At 47.3% G+C, this 22,505-nt stretch overlaps 1 pseudogene; it reads left to right on the top strand.

The window, feature by feature from the left end:
• The first annotated feature begins 5,710 nt into the window (after positions 1–5,710).
• LOC119375237 (splicing factor 1-like) overlaps positions 5,711–22,505 on the top strand; it is a 50,007-nt pseudogene continuing 33,212 nt past the window's right edge.

Raw genomic sequence — 22,505 nt, forward strand, 5'->3', positions numbered from 1 at the left:
CTCACATTCTGAGCGTTATGGCTGAAAAAGTGTTTTGAGTTTTGCTAAGGCCAATGTTTTGATGATTCTGACCGCATTTTAACTAACTTTGGTTGCTAACATTCTATGTATAGGCGGACGTAGCCGCCCTTCATGTAATAACTGGCTGTGTAAAATTTGTTTACTTGTATATTTTATATACGAATTTCCTCAAGTACAAAGATGAATAGGCGTTAAATAAGGGTTGTCATGTGGTTACACATCTTAGATAGTATGAACGACTAGAGTGTAACTGGCGAGTGGCACGACGTAAGATTTACAGTCATTCCTGTCCTTGGAAGTTTGCGTACACACAAAGACAACTCACGTATATTGATACGTTTAGAGGGTGACTGTGCATTACATTTTCAAATAGTAAGAAAACACAGGACAAGAAATAAATATGGAAGGCGAGCAAAAGTTGCAAATCCTGAAGAGTATAGTTTGCCGTTAAATCCAAGCTTTTATTCCGCAGTACACAGAATAAGATCTTTCGTCTGAAGCAGCCTTCACCGATTCCTTGGAAATGCTTAATTACGTACCTTAGAAACCACTTCGAAGCATCTAAAGTTGGAAGTTCCAAGTTCGATGGCAAAGACCTCAGCTTAAATCTCGATATCTCGAAGGTCGCGCGAACTGTGCGATAGACATATAAAGAGAGGCACGGGGAAAGAAAACGTGGTACATTAAATTTTCGTAATTGGCTATTTTCTTCTTCAAGGCACACTTAAGAACTTCGAAAGTTAAGTGTTAAGTGGAGAGAATACCTAAGGCAATCAGTGTCGCTGCCAACGCCTCGGGAAAGGAAGCACCGCGTCTCACGAGCTTCCCTTTCGCTATTCCAAAAAGGAAAACAGCTCTCTTTCAGTGCTCCCAGGAACACGTGGAGTGACGGTGCCCAGTCCGATATACTAAGACCCTTTTTTTTCACTGTCATCTGCGTTAACACTCCCTCAGGTATTAGCAATTAATTTTCAAGCGTGTCTCACAACTGGCACTGTGAAGTACCCGTAAAATAATGGAAACCGTTCTTTATCTTTCGTTTTTTTTTTCAATCCTGACGGTCATCCTAAACCAACATGAGCTGAACAGAAAGAAATGAAGAAAGCTCAACTTCCCAATCAACCTTCGAAGGGAAGGTAGACGGATCAACCGCTGAAATGAATTTTGGCCGCCAGTCGCGAAGCTCATCGCAATGAGTAATTCAAGGTATGCCAGTATACCAGCTTCATCGTGCGGCGCAAATGTCAGAGAGCCTGCATTCACAAACATTTCTGAAGGTAAAATTTCTGAAAAGTTCAGCAAAATACGACGCTGGGAATGTTATTATCGAAGCCTATGGGCCGTTGGCAATGAGAACAAAGAAGATTCGCGTATTCGGTTCCATGTATGTATGTGTGTGATGTGAGATCGTCCAGTGGCTGTTTTTAGGCAGCAAAGGCTTAAGCCGGTCGTCCCACAAGACACGCATTCAAGATGAGGGTAAAGCAAAGAATCATGAAGACCGTATACTTATTGCCAAGACATCTCTCCTCATGCGATGGCGAGATAATTGACTCCGCTATGAATTCATGCACACCAGGTTACGTGCTGGCAACAAGTTAGTCTAAATGCGAACGCAGTGTGATCATTACGAAACGTTGGTCTTGCGCACCGCTGAATCTTCGCTCTCGCAAAAGTCGAAAACCAAGTACAGCCGACTTTTACTTAGTTCTTCGAGAGAGAGAAGCGTTGTGAAACAAGTGTTATAAGACAACCTTTGTTAATCTTGCGATCACAGCTCAAGAGCTGAACTTGCTAGCGCCGTCATGTTTTCAAGTAATACTGCTGCCTCACGGTGACTGCAGGGAACAGGTTGATGGATGGTGAAACTTTATGCAACGGGAAAAAGCTTCATATATGGCATGCTCGTTCATTTATTCTTATGAATGTCTGGCTGCATTTAGCTTGTATTTCGTCAACATTTATGTAATCATGATGAGTGCCTAACTGCACTTGTGGCTGATTCTTGCGAAGAACTTTGCAATAATATTGAATCATGTCCTTTTGTTGTTCTTGTTGTCGTTTTTTGCCGGGTACTAATTTGCCCATCGATAACAAAAAAAAAGTTGAATTTTTTTATCACGCCGGCCTATTTTGTCATGTTTTCGTTGTTTGCTTTTCAATGCTGCGTGAAGTTGTATTGATATTTGTTGCCGACAGTATTTGCTGTCATTTTAAAGGCTACAGTACTCAGTATTTTCTTTATATCCTTATGGCTTTGTCGATTTTTGCACTATCTAAATGTATCTTTCATCAGCACGAGACGCGTGCCAATAGCTCCAGGACAGAAGTAACGAAGTTTGGGCATGAGCTGAAGATAGTCAGACTTGACGGAGAGCAATTAACTCGGATGTTGGCAATAATCGAGTCGCAAGCGCCACTCTGTATGTTTCGATAGGAAATATTTTGAGAAGATCATGGTAATTTGTCGGCTACATATTTTCTTTTTTCATTTCATTCTATGAATTCTTCAACGCTTCATGGCGATATTTCAAATGAATTAGTTGGGTGTTTCTGCCGACCACGATTACTTTTACCGTCACGGGCCTACTGGGAAAAGCCGGCGATGCGCGGCCACCGTAACTTGTTTCCGATAAACTAGTGAAAACAATGTAGATAAATTTCAACGCAATCATCTGTATCGTATGATTCGGAAAAGATGCGCAGATACATCGAAAAAATAAACTGACTGAAGTAAAGAAGTCTTTCCTGTACACTATCAGTTCTTGACCCGTTTTCACGCCGTTTACATTTCAACAGATATCCATTACCTACAACTTCTAGGCAGGGGTACATTATAACACAGTCAATTCTCGCATTCCGCAAGGCGCCGCCTGAATGCTTTCGAAGACTGACAGAAATGAGTACAGGCTAGAGCGGGAGGGCACGCTCGCCGCCATATTTTCTAACAACATCGACCCAATAAGATCAAAGGTGGATGCCAGCTCACTGCTTCATTAAGGAGCCCTCATACATGCCGCCGCTGCCTCCAGTGAGGCATTCTTATGGATTCAGGTGCGGAGGGACATTCGACATTCTGCGTTCCCGCATCTCCCGGTCTTGTTCGGGCAAGTCGTCTCACCCACTCAATGCAGACCGACGAGCAGCAATCTGGGATACCGCTGCTTCCGTATAGGGACCGTACATCAACTTATCGTATAGTGGTTCTTTATGATTTTATTATTTGTGTCATAGCCGCACTAGACGCTTTACTAAGTCACTGAGGAACTCTTCTTGCGCAGAATACACAGCAAATGGGGCATACTTTCGGGTATTGTTAGGAAGCCTTGGGGAGCTGTTTGAGTAGTGGGTATTTGAGTTAGGTTAGTCATCTACACGTTACACAAGAAGGTATACTCGTAAGGTTATGCGGTAGTTATTCTCCTGTGAGGGAGTGAAGAGAAGATATCGTTAACATTAGGAGAGGCGCGTTCGCGTTATAGAATGCACACTCAGGCGCGCCCATTGTTCGGCGATACGTGCTACGGTCAAATAAAGGTAAATTATTCTGTATGTCTCATGTGCGCACTTCTTCTGTGTTCACTGAATCTTAGTTAAAGAGTTATGCAAGGCGTAATAACAGGATATTACTAAATAGTTGATTCTTCGGCCTTTCTTCGCTGGACACGAAGTAAGGCGATGAATGACCACGAGAACTGTGCAGGAGCTGTTTCTTTGTTTTGTTTTGCAAAATATTTAAAGTTCAGCGAAATACAATACATAGTCTTTGCCATTGTTGCAAAAGGATACATTTGGCCAGGTCAACGTTTAACAGCTAAATATATTACGCCGGCATATATGGTACTAATTACCAGTTTTTGCGAATATTTTCCGGCTTGTACAAATTTTCCGGCAGTTTTCATTACAAGAATGAGGGCAACTACTAGTGAGCATATGCGTCCTGGGCAAAAAAATATCTCGCTCTAGTAGATGTAAGTACGAAATATCTACCGGCAAAGCATATTGGTTGGACATTATGCTAGCCACAATATTGTTCATGCCACTGTGCGAGAGAAATCTTGGGCTTTGTCTTGCATATGGGCGGGTGCGGCCACAACGTGACACCAAGCTGGTGCGCCCCACGCATCGTGGCGCTCTCTCACAAAGGAGGCGACAGCTAGTGCCGCGAAGCTGCTTCCTCTAAGATTACGTCTTGCAGCGCGAAGACTGCACTGTTTTAAGCTTTTGGGCTGAATGCCCGGATTTCTCATTTCGTTCTCGCAGCAACACTCGGATGCTATCATTTGAATGCCCGTGTGGTTTCGTTTGAGTACCCGGATGTCTCGTCTGAGTTCCCGGATGTATCGTTCTGAGAGCCCCGATAACGGGGTGGCATTTTGGGTCAAGGTCACTTGAACGCCGCTGACAACAGTAGCGAAAACCATTTCACGTTTCAAAAGAACAACCCTTGAACGAGCCTATTATTGTATATAGGCTTGTTCAGATTTAAGCTTTGGCAGTGTTTCTTAGATGCGTAAGTGATTTCTCTCTGATAATGCTAACACTAGGCATATTAGAATATAGAACTTCCTCGTTTCTGTCTAAAATATTGTTACGGGGACAATATATTCACACTATACACACAATAATTTCAGTGGCTGACAAGATGGCGCTCAGCCCGCGGATTCCGCCAACATGGTCTTGTTTCCTGTCCTCTTCGTTGCCCTCTACGGGCCGTTTCATTATTACGCGGCGGCTGAAGCTCCGACCCGGTGCTAATTAGGAGAGAGTCGAGGTATATACCTTGATGCGCGTAAAATGCACTATGTCATTACGAGGGTGAACGACTGTGGGGTCACTAGGGGTGATTTCATAGATGACGTCGTTCACTTGGCGTAAGATGCGGTGAGGGCCGGAATAGTGCAGAAGTAACTTTTCCGAAAGTCCAATGCGGCGCTAGCGGGACCAAGGCAGAACGAGTTACCGCATGCGTAGTGGACTTCACGATGGCGGGCGTCATATATGCGCCTCCAGTGGTCCTGCGAGTTCATAGTCATCGTCGACCAACTTGGTATGCCTCTTGGGCCTTCGATGAACTGGATAGAGCCCGGGGTCCTGACCAAGACGGCAGGAGAGAGCGAGATAAGGAACACTCGAGAGACCGTGGTAGAGACCGTGTTTGCGCTCGAAGTCTTGATCGAAGCACGGATCAACACCGCGACAGAGGTCGCGGGAAGAGCTGAGATAGAAGCCGCGATAAAAGTCGCGACCGAAGAGGTAAAGACTGCGACAGGGACAAGGATCGCGATCGAGACGAGGACCGTGGAACGGCACAAGGACCGTGATCGCGACAAAGATCGAGACTGGCACAAAGTCCGGGAACTAGCATTGCCTGCAATGACTGAAGCACCGCCTTTACTCTCAATGCTGTCATCCAGGGCTAGTAAGGATGCAAATAGCAATACGAGCGTGAGCTTCATGAGTTCCAAAGATTCTTTAGAGGTCAACACTGGAGAATGTCGTCGAAAGCGGAGAAGCCGCTGGCGCTGTGAGGAGAGAGAATGTGTTCAGTCTTGGAATGCCCACTGTGCTCCCTACAAATTTGGTTATAAAACAGAAGCGGGACTATCTGTGTCACCATCTCCACAGGCAATATACTACAGTGCTGTATAAAGGTTCAACACGCGCGGGTATCTAGTGCGAAAAAAAAATTGGAAGATGAGCGGCATGTACACATTCGGGAAATGTTCACCATCAATCCAGAGTACAAGCCACCTTCAGATTACAAGCCACCACTGGTTCGTCTACATGAGAAAGTAATGATTCCGCAGGAAGAGCATCCAGACATAAACTTTGCAGGCTTATTGACTGGCCCACGAGGCAGCACGCTGAAGTTCTTTGAAAATGAGTTTGGTGCCAAGATCATCATTCGAGGCATAGGCTCGGCGAAGGAAGGCAAGGTTGGGCGCAAGGATGCCCAGGCACTGCCTGGAGAAAATGAACCCCTGCATGCCTATGCCACAGCTTCGAGTCAAGAAAGTGTTCGGAAAGATGTGGACAGGATCCAAGAAACAATCCGGCAGAGTATTGAAGCTCCACAAGATCAAAATCGTCTCCGACGGATGCAGCTCCGAGAGCTGGCGTCACTGAATGGTACCCCGCGTGAGAATGGTCATTTTAATGGACCTCGATGTTCGTGATGAAAAGGGGGCACGAATAACAATGGACACAAGAAAAACTGGACACAGCACGACGCACAGTCCTGTGCGCGTCGTCCTGTGCCAATCTTTTCATGAGCGCCATCTTATTCGCGCTCCTTTTCACCATAAACCAACACCAACACGCTCAACTTTTTATTATGTTCGATGCCCCTATTGTGGGGCGCCTGGACACAAGGCATGACAGTGTCCTGACCAGCCCAACATCACCAACAGTGTCATCCGTGCATGTTGTGGTGGCACCAGTCATATTGCACTAGATTGCAGGGAAAGAGGTAAATGTGGTAGTACTGGTTAAGGAGGCCGAGGTGGCATTGGTAGTGGTGGAGATATAGGGCCAGGAGGCTCCCAATCTTAGATAGATGACGAGAACATGTTCTTGATGGCTGAGCTTGGTGAAGGTCCCCACCACCAAGCAAGAGCTGAGGGGATGATACAAGTAACCATGGTGGTTGTGGTCCCCGGCTTGGAGGCACACAGGGACTATTGCGGGCCATCATATTGCCTACTTTCCCATTCAATAGATACAACGGCCCTCTATAGATGGACCGCCCGCCACCACAACAGTCGCTACATGACCAGAAGGAATGACGCCTCCAGGAAGTCCACGACCTTCAACGATGATGGGTGGGTAACCGCTACGCCGTATGGCCGGTACTGATATGCCCTGGCAGCCATCTTAGGCATGAATTCATCCCATGACTGGAATACCCAGACTTTCCACCAAAGATGTTACGGGGAGAAAATTTTTGGCCAAACCTACAATAAATTCGTCGGCTGACAAGACGGCGCCCAGCTCGCGGAGTATGTCGACGTCGTATTCTTTCCTGTCGTCTCCGTCGTCCTATTCAGCCCGTTACAACATTTCTTTTGGCTGAACACTGATCTCACAATGTCTGACAAGACTCTGCCTGGGTTGTTAAAGTGTTAGGTCCTGAACCAGCAATGAAACGTGTATATATGTGGTAAAACAAGCAATCAGGCAGGTAAATCCAGTTAACGTCGCAAAAATATTATATCCTTAGGAGAACGGCAATCTGGGCCAGTTTGTAAGAATGCATCATAGAGAAGGTAGCGCAAGAAAATACGTGGATACAAGCCACGAACATAAATATTTTCTTGCGCTACCTGCTCCATGATGTATTATATCCTGATCACTGCAGACGACAGTCCACATAAGACACAGCTTACCGCTCTTCGATAATAGAGTATAGCACTCTAAATTGTCAAACATTTTTCTAAACACATCATCTATGCAGATTCTTTAAAGGATTATTCACAACGGCCACTAGCAGCGGCCCCGCGAATATGTGCGACTGGCGACTAATAAGCGACTTAAGACGACCGACGTTCCCATTTGCTAATCCGCCGCGCTAAAAAGAGATTTCCCGCACTGCTATTTCATCGCAAATAAGCTGACGTCCGGTTCCTGCGCGTCTAATTAGTTCAGGCGACTGCGACTGCAGTCATGCAACTAAAAAAATGAGGAGAGGGCGACTGAGTTAAAGCAGTCGCTTTTCGAACAAAACGGCCATTTGCGATCAGTCGCTTCTCGACTAACTTGGTCGCGTGACCAGTGCTAGTCGCTGGTTTGAATGAGCCTTTAGGATGGGGCAGCGGTTGCCTTGGGAGGAGCTTAGTTTTTTTTCTTGCGTTGTAATCGAGTAGAGTGCCTTTGCACAATGATCTGGGGTGCTATGCTGAATGGTCCGAGCTTCTCGAGAACACGAGTTTGCTCTGAGCTCGCACTGCAGCGGTCATGACAGGAAGACAGCGCGGATCGTACGAAAATAACCTTGAGAAAGAAATAATTCACGCATATCCACGAAGTGAATGATGAGGAGTGGGCGAAGCACCGGGGATCGTTCGGGTAACCGTGAATCTCCCGTACATTGCCCACTCGATGATGCAAATGCGTGACAAACACGTGTGTACAGTATACAAAATGTTGTTTTATTGATGTCATAAGGCGTATATGGTGTTGAGGTGCGGACTTCGTTTCCCCTTCATTAGGACCTCCTTGTGATCAGTGACATGAAGAGCCAGAGGTTCTTGAATGAAATTCTTGAAGTGAAGATGAGGTCTATCAAATGCATCTGAGAGCATAACGCACCCCTGGCGGTCTCAACGCAAACCAGAACACGCGCCGCGAGAGAGCGCTGCTACCGCAGCGCCCGTAGCGGTCTCCATTCAAACCAGAGCACGCGCCGAGAACGAGCGCTGCTACTGCTATCGGACTCCGTGTAAACCAGAGCTACGCTAGACGCGGGAGGTACAAGGCTCGGCCTTAAGGTGCTTGGCCCCTAAGACAGCTACAAGTACGCGCATGTCGTCACAAATGCATGTGCGGCATTTGCGGCGCTTTTCAATGAAACAGCGTGTGTGAACGCATCAGCACCGCCACTCAGTCAACGTTTCGACATTTCAGAAGTGCAGCAAGGTCAGTGTGATTGTCGCACTATCTCTGTTCCAACTGAACGTCACGCCTTCCACAGGCGTGTTCGTGGGTGGTCATTCTATTTCGGGCAAGTTATTCCGTTGCACCTGGAGCACGGAAATTTCCACTCTCGAAGGCAACAAGGGTGCACACGCAGCACTCTAGTGCAGCTTGTATCACCTAAACGGAATAATACGTCGAATATGATGAAGTTCCGTCGCAGCTCATAGCTGAATCGTGCCGCTCGCTGGCGTTGTGGCGTGAGAACTGCGCCTCGGCACGAGCAAAGACGGTGGGAGGACCCGAGCCTTGCCGTCGGCGCCTGTCAATGAAACTACTTGACAAGCGAGCTCGGCTTCAAACTCGTTGATTCTGAGAAGGTCCCAGTTCAACTCGTGACTGTCGTACTATAGTGCCCGTGTGAATCAAGCGCTTCATGCGGTGGGGGCTAAGGTTTTTTGCACTAAACAATTGTGGATGCGTTGGCAGTGCGACGACATAACCCAAGGCAGACACCTGGCACCTCTCAGATGCAACTAAATATTGTCACGTGGTCGTGACGTCGACGAAGCAGTCAGCACGACAGAGATAAAACTGTTTATTTGGCCGGACTTGTAGCCGGGAAACTGAAAGTCAAACTGCAGCAATACACTGATAGCGGCAAACAGAGCGTCGACCATCGATCAACTGACAAGCGCTGAAGCGCGTAGGCATTTATACATGTACCGTCGAATATTCCAGCGTTATCGCTGGGTGCCACGCAAACTCTTGAATAAGCTTGAGTGTTCGCATCTTGCGCGCATTCTTAACAAAACGATCTACAATAATCGGGAAGCTTCTCGAACAATGAGGCGCGGTTTACGCTGAGCGTTGCTGACAGTCTTTGTGGGCGAAAACCAAATACAGCAAAAGTGACAATAAGAAACGCACGTGGCAATGTCCCCCTCTGAAAAAGCATCGTCCCGATGCTTAAAACAGAACACGGGAGGTGTGGGGGTGGCCAATGCATGCAACATTAAATAACAACAATAAAGCAATAAAGTACAATAAACAATAAGCACAAGCAAGATAGTACAATAATAAAGCAAAAGTACAGTCCTCAGATTGACTAACGCGCCTAATATGGCTTGAGGCGCACGACATGGACGACTTCAGGTCGCGCACGGCGCGGCTGAGAGTTCGAAATGCCGTCAGGGACAACCTCGTAGTCGAGTGCGCCGAGGCGTCGAAGTAGCCTGTACGGTCCGAAGTATCGTCGAAGCAGCTTCTCACTAAGTCCCCGTCGTCGTGTTGGCGTCCATAGCCATACACGGTCACCGGGTTGGTATTCCATGTGGCGTCGTCAAAGGTTGTAGAGGCGGCTGTCAGTCGTCTGCTGGTTCCTAATCCGTACGCGCGCGAGCTGTCGTGCTTCTTCGCCGCGTTGTAAGTAAGCGGCGGCGTCGAGGTTTTCTTCGTCGGTGACGTTCGGTAGCATGGCGTCTAGCGTCGTCGCCGGGCTCCGTCCGGCGACGACGCGTGGCCAGTAGTACTTTTCCTGTACTCGTGCGAGCGTGCGCGAAAGTCCGAGGTGTCGAGCCGTCGGGTCGTCGAGCAGGGCATGCAGAATTTCTGGTCGCAGTCATGAAGGTACGACGATAAGGTAGCTGGCTCGGGTCGGAGAGAAGTTCTTCTTTACGAGGACGTTGTTTTTCGAGGAAAATGATGCCAATACTCGCCTGAATACTTTTGGGACAACGATGCTCCTGCCCTCTAGGTATTCCACTAGATCCTGCAGTTCCGGGTCGGCTCGCTGTCTTTCGGCGAAGTCGTCGGCACTTATGGCTCCCAAGACGCTGTCACCATCCTGATCGTCGGGTGGTGGTGGGTCGACGGGGGCACGAGACAAGCAGTCGGCGTCGGAGTGTTTCCTTCCGGACTTGTACACGACGGTAATGTCGAAGTCTTGAAGTCGTAGGCTCCACCGTGCAAGGCGACCTGAAGGGTCTTTCAAGTTAGCTAGCCAACACAAGGCGTGATGGTCCCTCACAACTTTGAAGGGCCTGCCATAGAGGTAGTGGCGAAACTTTGACGTAGCCCAGATGATGGCGAGGCAATCCTTTTCTGTTGTGGAATAGTTGGCCTTTGCCTTAGACAGCGACCGGCTAGCATAACTGATAACCCTTTCCAGTCCGTCCGTCCGTCCGCTGCACAAGGACGGTGCCGAGTCCTACGCTGCCTCCATCGGTGTGAATCTCCGTATCGGCGTATTCGTCGTAGTGCGCGAGTATCGGAGGCGTCTGCAGGCGTCGTTTCAGTTCATAAAATGCTTCGACTTCCGCTGTTTGCCACCTGAATTCGACGTCGGTCTTCGTGAGCTACGTTAGTGGCTCGGCGATCCGGTAAAAGTCTTTGACAAAGCGTCTGTAATAGGCGCACAAGCCGAGAAATCGGCGCATGGCCTTCTTGTCGGTGGGTGGCGGGAAAGTGGCGATGGCAGCTGTTTTCTGTGGGTCTGGGCGCACTCCAGTCTTGCTGATCACGTGACCCAAAAACAAGAGCTCCTCGTACGCGAAGCGGCACTTTTCTGGGTTCAGGGTGAGCCCAGAGTTCTTGATTGCTTGAAGTACGGATTCAAGTCGCTGGAGGTGTTCGTCGAAATTCGAGGAAAGCAGAACGACATCGTCCAAGTAAACAAGGCAAGTTTGCCACTTCAAGCCTTCTAATACTGTACCCATGACTCGTCGGAAAGTCGCAGGTGCCGAGCAAAAACCGAAGGGCATGACCTTGAACTCGAACAGGCCGTCCGGTGTTATGAAGGCAGTCTTTTCTCGGTCTCTCTCGTCGACTTCGATCTGCCAGTAGCAGGTCTTGAGGTCCATGGAAGAAAAGTACTTCACGTTGTGGAGTCGATCTAGGGCGTCGTCTATACGTGGGAGAGGGTAGGCGTCCTTCTTAGTGATTTTGTTCAGGCGACGATAATCGACGCAGAAACGTAGGGTCCCGTCCTTCTTCCTCACTAACACCACAGGTGACGCCTATGGACTCTTGGACGGCTGGATGATGTCGTCGCGTAGCATTTCGTCGACCTGTTTCTACGGCCTCGCGTTCTCGTGTCGAAACTCGGTGCGGGCTCTGATGGATTGGTCGGGCGCTTTCTTCTGTTATGATGCGATGTTTCGCGACTGGGGTCTGTAGAATTCTTGACGACGACGAGAAGCAGTCTTTGAATTGTAGGAGCAGGGCTTTTAGCTGGTCTTGCTTGACCTTCGGAAAGCTCGGGTTGACATCGAAATCTGGTTCGGAACCTCGATTCGTCGAAGCAGGTTCGGCAGCATCGAAGAGGGCGAAAGCATTCCTGGCGGCCACACATTCGTCGATGTAGGCGACCGTCGTACCAATGTTGAGGTGCCTATATTCGTGACTGAAGTTTCTCAGCACTACTTTTGCTTTACCGTCACGCAGCTCGGCTATACCTCGCGCGACGCAAATTTGACGGTTCAGGAGTAGGTGCTCATCGCCCTCAATTACGCCTTCAAGGTTCGCAGGATTTTCGGCGCCGACGAAAATAATGACGCTGGAGCGCGGCGGGACAGTCACCTGTTCTTCTATCACATTCAATGCATGGTTCCCTGGTGTCGCATGGGGTGGGAGTGCTTTGTCTGAGGTTAGTGTTATCGACTCAGACCTCAGGTCGATGACGGCGCCGTGGTCACTTAGGAAGTCCAATCCAAGTATCACATCCCTGGAGCAGTTATGTATGATTACAAAGCTCGCAGGATAATTCCGGTTATTGATGGTGACTCTCGCCGTGCAGACACCAATCAGCGTTATCAGATGGCATCCAGCTGTCCGGATTTCGTGTCCACTCCAAGCGGTCTTTACTTTCTTCAGCTTGGTGGCGAATGGCCCACTGACGACGGAATAGTCGGCCCCAGTGTCGACGAGAGCGGTGACATTGTGGCCGTCGATGAGAACGACGAAGTCCCTAGTCCGTCGCCGTGCATTGCGGATAGGTCGCGGCGTCGGATCACGGCTGCGTCGATTTGTTGCGTTGCTTCCATGCTGCATCGTCAGGTCTTCTTCGGTCCGCGAGGTTTCGTCGGCAGTTCGTCGTCTGCTTCGCGTCGTGTTCTGCAGGTCTTGTCGCGTTGTCGTCGTCGGCGGCCGCGGAGGATCTTCGGCATTTCGTCGTACAGCAACCGCACCTCCATCGGTTGCTAGGCGACCGGCCCCGGTTTGGGGCAGTGTATGGTCGGCGTTGGGAGGAGACGTAGCGGCCTGGCGACGGCGAACGGGAAGGTTGTCGGGGCGTCCATTGCGTTCCCGCGAGGTAGTCGGCGACGTCGCGTGGTCTTTCCCCTCGCTGTGGACGCGGCGCGACGATGGCGAACCCACGCACTCCCATCTGTCGGTACTGGCAGCGGCGGTACGTGTGACCAGCCTCCCCGCAGTGGTAGCAGAGTTGGCAGTGGTCGGGGGCGCGCCAAACGTCGGTCTTCCTCGGCGTGTATCGCTGGCCGTCTGGCGGGCGGTATGACGTCGGTGGCGGCGGCGGTGGTGCCTGGCGGCGGAACTGCTGGTGCGGTGCGGCGTCTTGACGTGGGCGAGGAGGGGGGGCGTTGCGTCTGGCTGCAGCAGCATAGCTCACTGCTTGCAGCTGCGGCTGCGCTGGCTCGGGGGTGCCCAGAGACTGCTGGATTTCCTCTCGGACGACGCCAGCGATCGAGGCAACTTCAGGCTGTGGTGAGGGTAACAGCTTGCGCAGTTCTTCGCGTACGATCGCTAGGATCGTTTCGCGCAGGTGGTCGGAGCCGACGGCATGAACAGCTGGGCTGTCTTGAATCGATCGGCGATTATACTGGCGGTTGCGCATTTCCAGCGTCTTCTCAATCGTCGTCGCCTCTGAGACGAATTCTTGGACTGTTTAAGGTGGGTTCCGCATCAGCCCGGCGAAGAGCTCTTGCTTTACCCCTCGCATGAGCAAGCGGACTTTCTTGTCCTCGGGCATGGATGGGTCAGCGTGGCGGAACAGTCGGGTCATTTCCTCTGCAAATACGGCAACGCTTTAATTTGGAAGTTGGACCCGTGTCTCTAGCAAGGCTGCGGCCCTTTCCTTTCGGAAGACGCTTGCAAACGTCTCCAGGAAAGCGCTGCGAAAGGCGTCCCAAGTTCGAAGAGTGGACTCCCGATTCTCGAACCAGGTCCTTGCTGCGTCTTCAAGGTAAAAGTAAACGTGGCGCAGCTTGTCGTCGGAGTCCCAGTTGTTGAATGCTGAGACCATTTCGAAAGTCTCGAGCCAGGTTTCCGGGTCTTCGAATGACGACCCACGGAAGGTTGGCGGCTCCTTAGGCTGCCGAAGTATCCGCGCAGGCTGCACGGGGTCGGTCATCGTTGCTGCGGTGGGTGTTGGGACCAGGGGCTGCCTGGTTTTTTCGGGAAGGAGCCCGTACTCTGGCTGCAGTCCCTTCTGCCTGCGGCTTGTTCGACGATCCGGGCTTTTTTTGCCGTCGTCCTCCTCGCGACTTGGGCTTGGGTCAGCGCTTCGCGGGGGCGTCCGGATCATGGAAGAAGCAGCAACTCCACCAGATGTCACGTGGTCGTGACGTCGACGAAGACAGCAGTTTGCACATCCGAGATGAAACTGTCTATTTGGCCGAACTTGTGGCCGGGAAACTGAAAGTCAAACTGCAGCAATACACTGATAGCGGCGAACAGAGCATCGACCGTCGATAATCTGACAAGCGGTGAGGCGCGTCCGCATTTATACATGTGCCGTCGAATATTCCAGCGTTATCGCTGGTTGCCACGCAAACTATAGAATAAGCTCGAGTGTTCGCGTCTTGCGCGCAATCTTAACAAAACAATCTACAATAATCGGGAAGCTTCTCGAACAATGAGGCGCGGTTTGCGCTGAGCGTTGCTGACAGTCTTTGTGGGTGAAAACCGAATACAGCAAAAGTGATAACAAGAAACGCACGTATATGTACGACTTTGTAATAATTATCAAGGTCTTAATTAGCCAGACCTTGATTTGCGGAATCTTAATTAACAAGAGCTTAATTGGTGTTTTCTTAATAAGTATGGCCTTAAAAATATATAACCTTACATAACCTAAATTACCAAGGTCTTAAAATGATGAAGAGGACGAAGACAGCGCGCCAGCCGAGCAACGCGCTAGAAGGTAGAGGCCGATCATGATGATTATACTTTTTGTTCCCTCTCCACGGCCTAACGTCACGCTTAAACAGCTCCGCTATTAAAACATCGCTATGTTAACTAGCGGGCTGATTGCACAACCGTAGCGTTCAATTGCGGCATAATGCCAATATCAAAACACAACATGTGGCCTCGGCGATTACCTCCGCCCTAGTGCCGTTTAAAGGCGCTTGGTAGTATCTCATCTCGGAGGCCACTGTACCAATTATTCAAAAGAATATTTGGTGCAGGCATTAAACGCTTGAAAATGAGTTTACGCAGCCCGTATCTCTAGAAAATTTCATTAGTAAAAATTTGATACTTTCGTTGCACGCGTGCATTTTTACACTCAGTGGAACGACAAACAAATAAAAGAAGATACCGCTGGTGCCTGCACCGCTTGCGGGCAGGCCGCTACATTAGCTCATATGCTTTGGAAGTGCGGGTCGCTCGGCCCGACTTACAGCAAGGCCGAGTGGGATGCGCTTTTGCGCAGCCCAAACCTACAGGACCAAATCCTGGCCGTCCAGTGCGCCCGCGACAGGGCCGTTAGGCTAGACCTGCCGGTCCCAACGTGGGAGTAGCCGGGTGGCGCGGGGCAACCTCTGCGTCTGCACTGGACTCTTAATAAAGTTGTACTCCCTCTCTCTCTTCACGTGACGCCGCGTCCGATCGGTATACATGGAACGCGGTGCACAATGAGGGCTGTATTTGACCTTTTCGCGCTCTTTGTTCTTAGTTCGTCGGACTTGAAAACGTTTCAAAGATTTCTAGAGCAAGCATGCGCGTTCAGACGCTTGGGTGTTTTCTTTAGTGCTGAGTGTTTTCCTCTTGGAAATTAGTCGATTGAAACGCTTGGCGCGTTTTCACGACACTGAAAGTTTGCCTCCAACTTTGTTAAAAGTGCTGAACGATAAAATGATTGACCAATTTTTGAAAGACACGTTTTTATTGAACATTATCTTCTTCAAACAAGTAAAAAAAGACCTATTTTATTTGCGCCATTGAATCATATTTGATCGTTTTCATTGCCTGGTGCATGGCTTGGTACTTGTTTCAGAGGCTCTCGATGTGTTTCGTCGGCACGGCGACGGCGACGCCGCTAAACGCAGGTACGGGCGCCTAAGATGATGATGATGATGATGACCTCTTACTAGTGGCGCTTACCCACAAAGGGGGATGGGCCAAGAACCGGGCGGCAGGATTCTGAGGTAAATACTTGAGGCTAAAGATACACGTTGTAATTTTTTACTAAAATACATAAAAAAAACATAGCTAATACTTGAAAATTCTGCAGAGCACACAGTCAGTCTATCAGGTGTGATGTTTGACGGATGTAACAACGGTTGGAATTAGTACTGAAAATAAGCCAATATAAACTAGCATGGTACTCTTTTGGTTTCCTGTATGTAATCAAACACTGCAGAGTGGACCTCCCTGTGGCTATAACCAAATGTAATGCCACCAAATGATAAAATTTGCGGAACATTGACTTGTAATCCTAACTTTTGAAGGGTAGCGACGAGGCACCTGATTATGACGAGGCATCGCTGATTAGATGCACGTCTTCTTCTTTGGTTGCCCAATTCCTCCGGCACATAGTTTTGGGATATTGCCGCAGCGATGTATTCGATGCGGTGTGTGATTTTATTGAAGCTAGAAAACGTGTCCTATTTTAATCTCTACTTTACTAAATATCCTTAGAGGAATTAAAAATGTATTGTAATCTAACAGTCTAAATTTTAATCAATTCCAACTTGTTCGGGTCATAGAAATACGGCTATCTGGTCTGCTCAGAATTTCACAATTTTTAATACATTGTATGTCATTTCCTGTTATTTCTTTTTATTTATGTTTTTTTCATTTTTGTTTCTTTAATTTAGTTTTTTATATAATTATTATTATTATTACGCATTCACGAAGGTATCAGAGAGAAGTTACGACATTCAGTCTTGGCCCATCCCCCAGAGTAGGTAAGTGCCATATTTTTGAGTAAACAAACAAACAAGCAATACTTCGGACGTGGAAAAGAAGAGGGAAAAAAGAACAAAAACAAGCTTGGTGTTTCGGCGATCGTCTTTCAGTGCACGGTGCTGGTTGGGTGGTTGAGTACCGGATAGTTTTTATTCTTTGACTAGAAACTGTGGTGTTTTTCTTCATTATTTGCAGGATCAGTTTCGTATTTTTCATTTTGTCTACTCGAGTCCACACTGATGTCTAGGAATTCTCCTGCTCAGGATCGTTCCCTGTGGACGGCCTCTCTGCACAGTGATGATTTGCCGCTTGACCTGCTTCTCCGCGTGTCGTGCGAGCAGCGTTCCCGTCGCCCTGATGGCCTTGAGTGGGCACTTCATTAAGTTGAATAACCCTAAGGCGATACATGAACATCTCCATGCAGTGACCCCAAACTACCATAGCATTACCGACGTGAGGCAGTTTGATCGCGGTGGAATCGTGTGCAGATCGCCAGACCAGGCATGCGTAAATGATCTCCTAAAGTGTTCATAATTTGCATCGATCCCAGTGAGTGCGCATATCCACCATATCTGGCTTGCACTAAAGGGATCGTACGCGGACTAGATGCGCAACTAAGCCCTGCGGAGACTCCAGAGAAGCTTTCTGTGGCAGATGTGGTGGCCGTCTACCGGTGTAATCGAGTTGTAGACAATAAGCGAGACCCCACGGAGTCAGTGATCGCGACATTTCCTGGTACATCATGTCCATCTGCAATTAAAGCTTGGCCTTTAGTTTTTAGAGTGCATCAGCTGGCGTCGCGCCCACTGCAATGCCGAAACTTCTGGAGATTTGGCCATAGCGCGGGTGGATGCAAGTGAGATGTGCGCTGTCGCAGATGTGGTGAAGGCCGCTCAGATGACGAATGCACGGCTCAAGATGACATGTGCGGTTGCAGATGGCAATTTTTACTTTAGGAATTATCGTTAGTTTAGATTAGACCGCCCTTCGAGAGGTGGTGGAATAATCACAATGCTATCTAACAGAATTTGCCATAAAGCAAAACTGACGTTAAAGCTGATCTCCCCAGAATGTGAAATATTAGTTATAAACATAACTCTTCCGACTGCTCAGGCTTTTTCGATAGCAAATGCGTACTTTCCTTCAGGCGTACATGACACTCGGCCATTGGATACTATAGTTGCGAGTTGTGGAAGAAATATTTTATTAGCAGGGGACTTCAACGCCCATCATGTTGCATGGGGTGTAAAAACTGATGCGTGCGGCAGCCGCTTGTGGGATTGGTATCTAGATAATCATTTTACATGCTTAAATTCAGGAAGCCCAACATATGTGAGAGGTCGTACTTCTTCATTGTTGCATTTGACCTTTGGAAGTTCCAGCCTTCATATTTCGGCTTGGTCAGTGGTTGATTGCGCTACAAATAGCAACCACTTGACGATTACTTTAGAAATATTATGTCCAGTAGCCGCATCAGTTTTTAATACACGTACGTATATAAATTACACTAAATTTCAAGATTCATTGCGTTCATCATTGGCGTCGCTACTAGATAGAAGCCCGAAGCCGAAAGCTTTGAGCATATGTTCTGTTTAAAAGAGTTCTCGCGAGAAATCTGAAATTGTGGTCTCCTCAGTTAAGCAGGACTCTAATTCTCCTTCGTGGGATGATGATTGTTCGAGGGATTATAGGCGCAGAAGGGCCGCCTGGAAAAAGATGTTGTACAATCAAAGCCCTCACAATTGGAAGGATTACCAATTCTGCGCTGGTGTTTTAAACGAGCAGTTTCGAAGGGGAAAGAAGATTACGACATTCGGACATTTGATTATCTGTTGAAATCGATCAATAAACGCGCATTATATAGATTTCTACGTAAAAAGAAAATGATTCCGCAATCTATGAAGGCCGAATCTATTATTTTGTCTCAAGAAGAAATAAAAAATGCGTTGGAAGCAATTGGTAAGGGGTTGGAGCAGCGCTTTTCTTCGCAACTACCACCGCCTCCTTTGCTTGCATTAGGTAATGACGACTTCACAGAAATTTTCGGGGGTTGAATTATCACAGGTTTTAGCTAGCCTTCCATCAGGGTCTCCGGTCGATGACAGAGTCACGTCCGCCATGCTGAAAATGACGAATAAGGAATGGCAAGACTATTTATTACACGTAATCGATTACTCAGTAAAAATGGCATGGCTCCCATCAGATTGAAAAATAGCTAAGGTGATACCATTACTTTGTTCAGTGTGAGGGGTATGTATTGGAGAACTTTAGGCCCATTGCGCTAACTTCAAATTTTGTAAAATTAATCGAGAGAGTTTTAAATATTCGTATAATACGTTTCAATAATGAGAGATAAATCTTAAATCCGTCCCATATTGACTTTAGATCAGGATGCACTATATGGTAGGCGCATATAGATCTCGAAAGTCGTATTCAATTAGCTAGGTGTGAAAGAAAATATGTGGTGTTAGTCACTCTCGACATCGAAAAAGCATATAACAGTGTTGAGCACATCGTTTTAATGAATCAGCCTCACAACCAGAACTTTACAAAATATATTCAGGCATGGATTGCGGAATATGTACGAAATAGAACATTTTATTGCTTCCAAAGCAGCATATTGTCTTCTACGCACGTGCAATCAAGAGATGTACCGCAAGGGGCAGTCCTTTCCCCGGTATTGTTTAACATTCTCGTGAGTTCTGTTCCACAAGAGGACGTGCACACATATGTGTATGCTGATGACATTGCATTTTTTTTCTTCCGCAGATGGTATTCAGAAGTTATTCCAAATATTCAAATATTGCAATCATAAACTGTAGAAAGTCGGCTTGATGGTATACATGTGTATTTAAATGCCAGCAAATGCTCTCTAATAACATTTCCATTGAAAGGCCCTATTTACACGTTGCTTTCTTATCATGTCATGAATATTCCACAAGTAGAGAATGTAAAATATCTGGGTGTGATATACGACCGATCTATGTCTTGGAAGGCTCACATTGAATACATCGCAGGAAAGGGTGTTCGCGCGATTGGATTGTTAAGGAAGATCAGCAATAGTCGGTTAGGTATGCGGAGAAAAACGGTTTTATCAATATACTGCATGTATCTTCGCCCAGTTCTTGGACTCGGGTGAATATTATACGCTGGTGCTCCTGCTTATGAGCTTCATCCTCTTGTAGTCCTCGAGAGACAAGCCTTGAGATTATGCTTAGGTCTTCCTAAATTTGTAGCAATCAATGTGTTGTATCTGGAAGCTAGGCTCCGATCACTTGCTACCCGTTTGAAGTTGTTAGCACCTCAGTCATTTCTAAGGCTGTATGAATCCCCCGTAAGACGTTCAGAAACAGTTTTTATTGCCAGTCCTGATTTGTTTTTTCGAGTATATTGGCCGAGTTCTCATAGACCTCAAATTCTGGTTATACAGAGCCCTCTTGAAATTTTAAACGTTCAAATTAAGGACATGTGCCTTTAATCAGTAATAGCAACAACTCTATTAAAATGCAGTTTGACGACATTTTTGCAAAAAATGCAAAACTAATGTCTTGCCGCTTGTTAAACGCCATATTAGGTGATTACCTAGTACATATGCCAATAAAGACAGTTATGGCAACTGAGGCTTCACAGAGTGAAGGAAACTGTGGAATTGGGATTTTCTCTCCTACTCTAGATTGGTGATTTTCTCGTCGCCTTCCAGATTTTATGCCCTTCTTTGTAGCAAAATTTTTGGCGATCATTCTAGCTCTCCGTAAATTAGCAGCGTCAATAAGTTCTGCAGTAATTTTGACGGATTATCGATCGGTATGTTCCTTCCTCAGTGCAAATGAGGAATCGCGCGTTCTGAGTGCTTTCAAGTCGTTAGTCCCACCGCATATAAATTTGATCAAGCTAGTTTGGGTTCCAGGACATAAAGGGTCATTTATGAATGAAATGGCAGATGCTCTAGCAAAGACGTCTTTGAATGACCCGGTTATTCAGTATTACTGGCATCCACATTCAATATTGGTGGGAGAATATAGGGAGGAAGCTGTTGTTAGATGAATTTTTTGCACCATCAATAACGAACACATTAGAATTTCAGCATTTGAATCATTATTAGAATAGTAAAATATGTCAAACACGAGCAATTGAAGTCGCAATCGCTAGACTACGTTTTCAGACTCCATACCTAAATTTTATTTACACAGAGCTTATCTGGCAGCTTCCCTTAATTGTTCGTTTTACGGAGTACATGAGAGAGCGGAACATTACCTGATTCACTGTAATATATACTCTACCTTGCGCAAATTGGCTTTAGGTACCGTCTTCCGACTCCTTAGATTAGGCTTAAGTGCACCAAATGTGCTTTCTTTTGGGGGCTTTGGCTCTTGCATATATTGAAGGGAAGATTGCTGATGCCCTGCAGGAGTTTCTTAAAGGTTCACAGATATTTAGGCTATAAAATCGATTTTTACTCTTGTTTTTCTATTTTTCCAAATTTCTTTATTATTTTTTATTCAAGTTCTCCTCTTCATTGCTTATATTATATTCTATTATTCTTATCTTAAGTTTTTTTTTTAATTTTTACTTCTTTCATCCCAAATAGAAAAAAATTTAGGCTTTACTTTAAGAATTACATTCTAAAAACTATCCGGTTCTTGGTCAATCCCCCAGCGGGGGTGTATGCCAGAGGTTCTAGGATCTACTCTACTCTACTCTACGTACTTCATTTTCGTTTGACACTCGCAACTGCTGTACGTGGTAGTGGGGCTTGGCCAATTCATGTGGCATGCACTCGTTCGCGCGCTTACCCCACCGATGGAGAAGGCGATGCCGCTCAACGCAGGAACGGGAGCATAAGAGCTGCGCTCTAATTTCGTAGAATTCAACTAGCCAGCCGTGCGAGGATGATGGAGGCACGGTGTCTACTTATTTAGGTCGAGTGGGTCATTCCCTATCTACTGTTCGCGCTGTTTGCTAGCAGCTGCCGCAAAACAAAATATTCTATTCTACTCTGCTTACTTTGCCATATAAACTGGAAAATCTATCATACTCAGATGTTATGCCATAATCTTCTATACGGAGTTTCAGTTTCGATCCACAAATACCCACTAGAATTTGTGTGGATATACCCCAGCTCTGGTTCAGTCACCTGAACTCTCTTTTCAACAATCAGCCTTGTTGGGCCTTTATCCCGCAGTGTAGGTATGAGCCAGAGCTTCTAATGTCTACTCTACTACCTTTACCTCACCTTGCCATAGTCGTTTGCTCATTACGAGTATATCGATTTGCACTTCAGAAATATTATTATTAAAAGAACGTCTGCAGTACCTCGAGCAAACGACATCGTAATCTAAAAGCACGTCTAGGAAGAGCCGTCAATTTGTTGAAAGGATTAATTACATCATCTCGAGCAGTTCCCATCGCCAATCGCGATGCCACATGGCCAGTTCCACCCTTCTGCGATCCAGCGTCGCTGTCCCCTGCAAGCATATTTTCCTTTGCTCGTCTGCAGGGCAACGTAAGCGCATTTACTTCATTCCTTCGTTTACTTGTTTCCCAGGCGCAGGTCGGTCCCTTATAAGCAGATCGTTTCCGGTTCCGCCGCCACCGCCGTGAACAAGCTCCTTGGCCTGCCCGCCATAGATCAAGGGATGTGCGATTGGGCGGAGAATGTTGCCCTGTGCACCGTGGGTGGCTTCCCATTAGCGCTCGAT

Source organism: Rhipicephalus sanguineus, chromosome 11, assembly GCF_013339695.2.
Source record: "Rhipicephalus sanguineus isolate Rsan-2018 chromosome 11, BIME_Rsan_1.4, whole genome shotgun sequence".
NCBI lineage: Eukaryota > Metazoa > Arthropoda > Arachnida > Ixodida > Ixodidae > Rhipicephalus > Rhipicephalus sanguineus.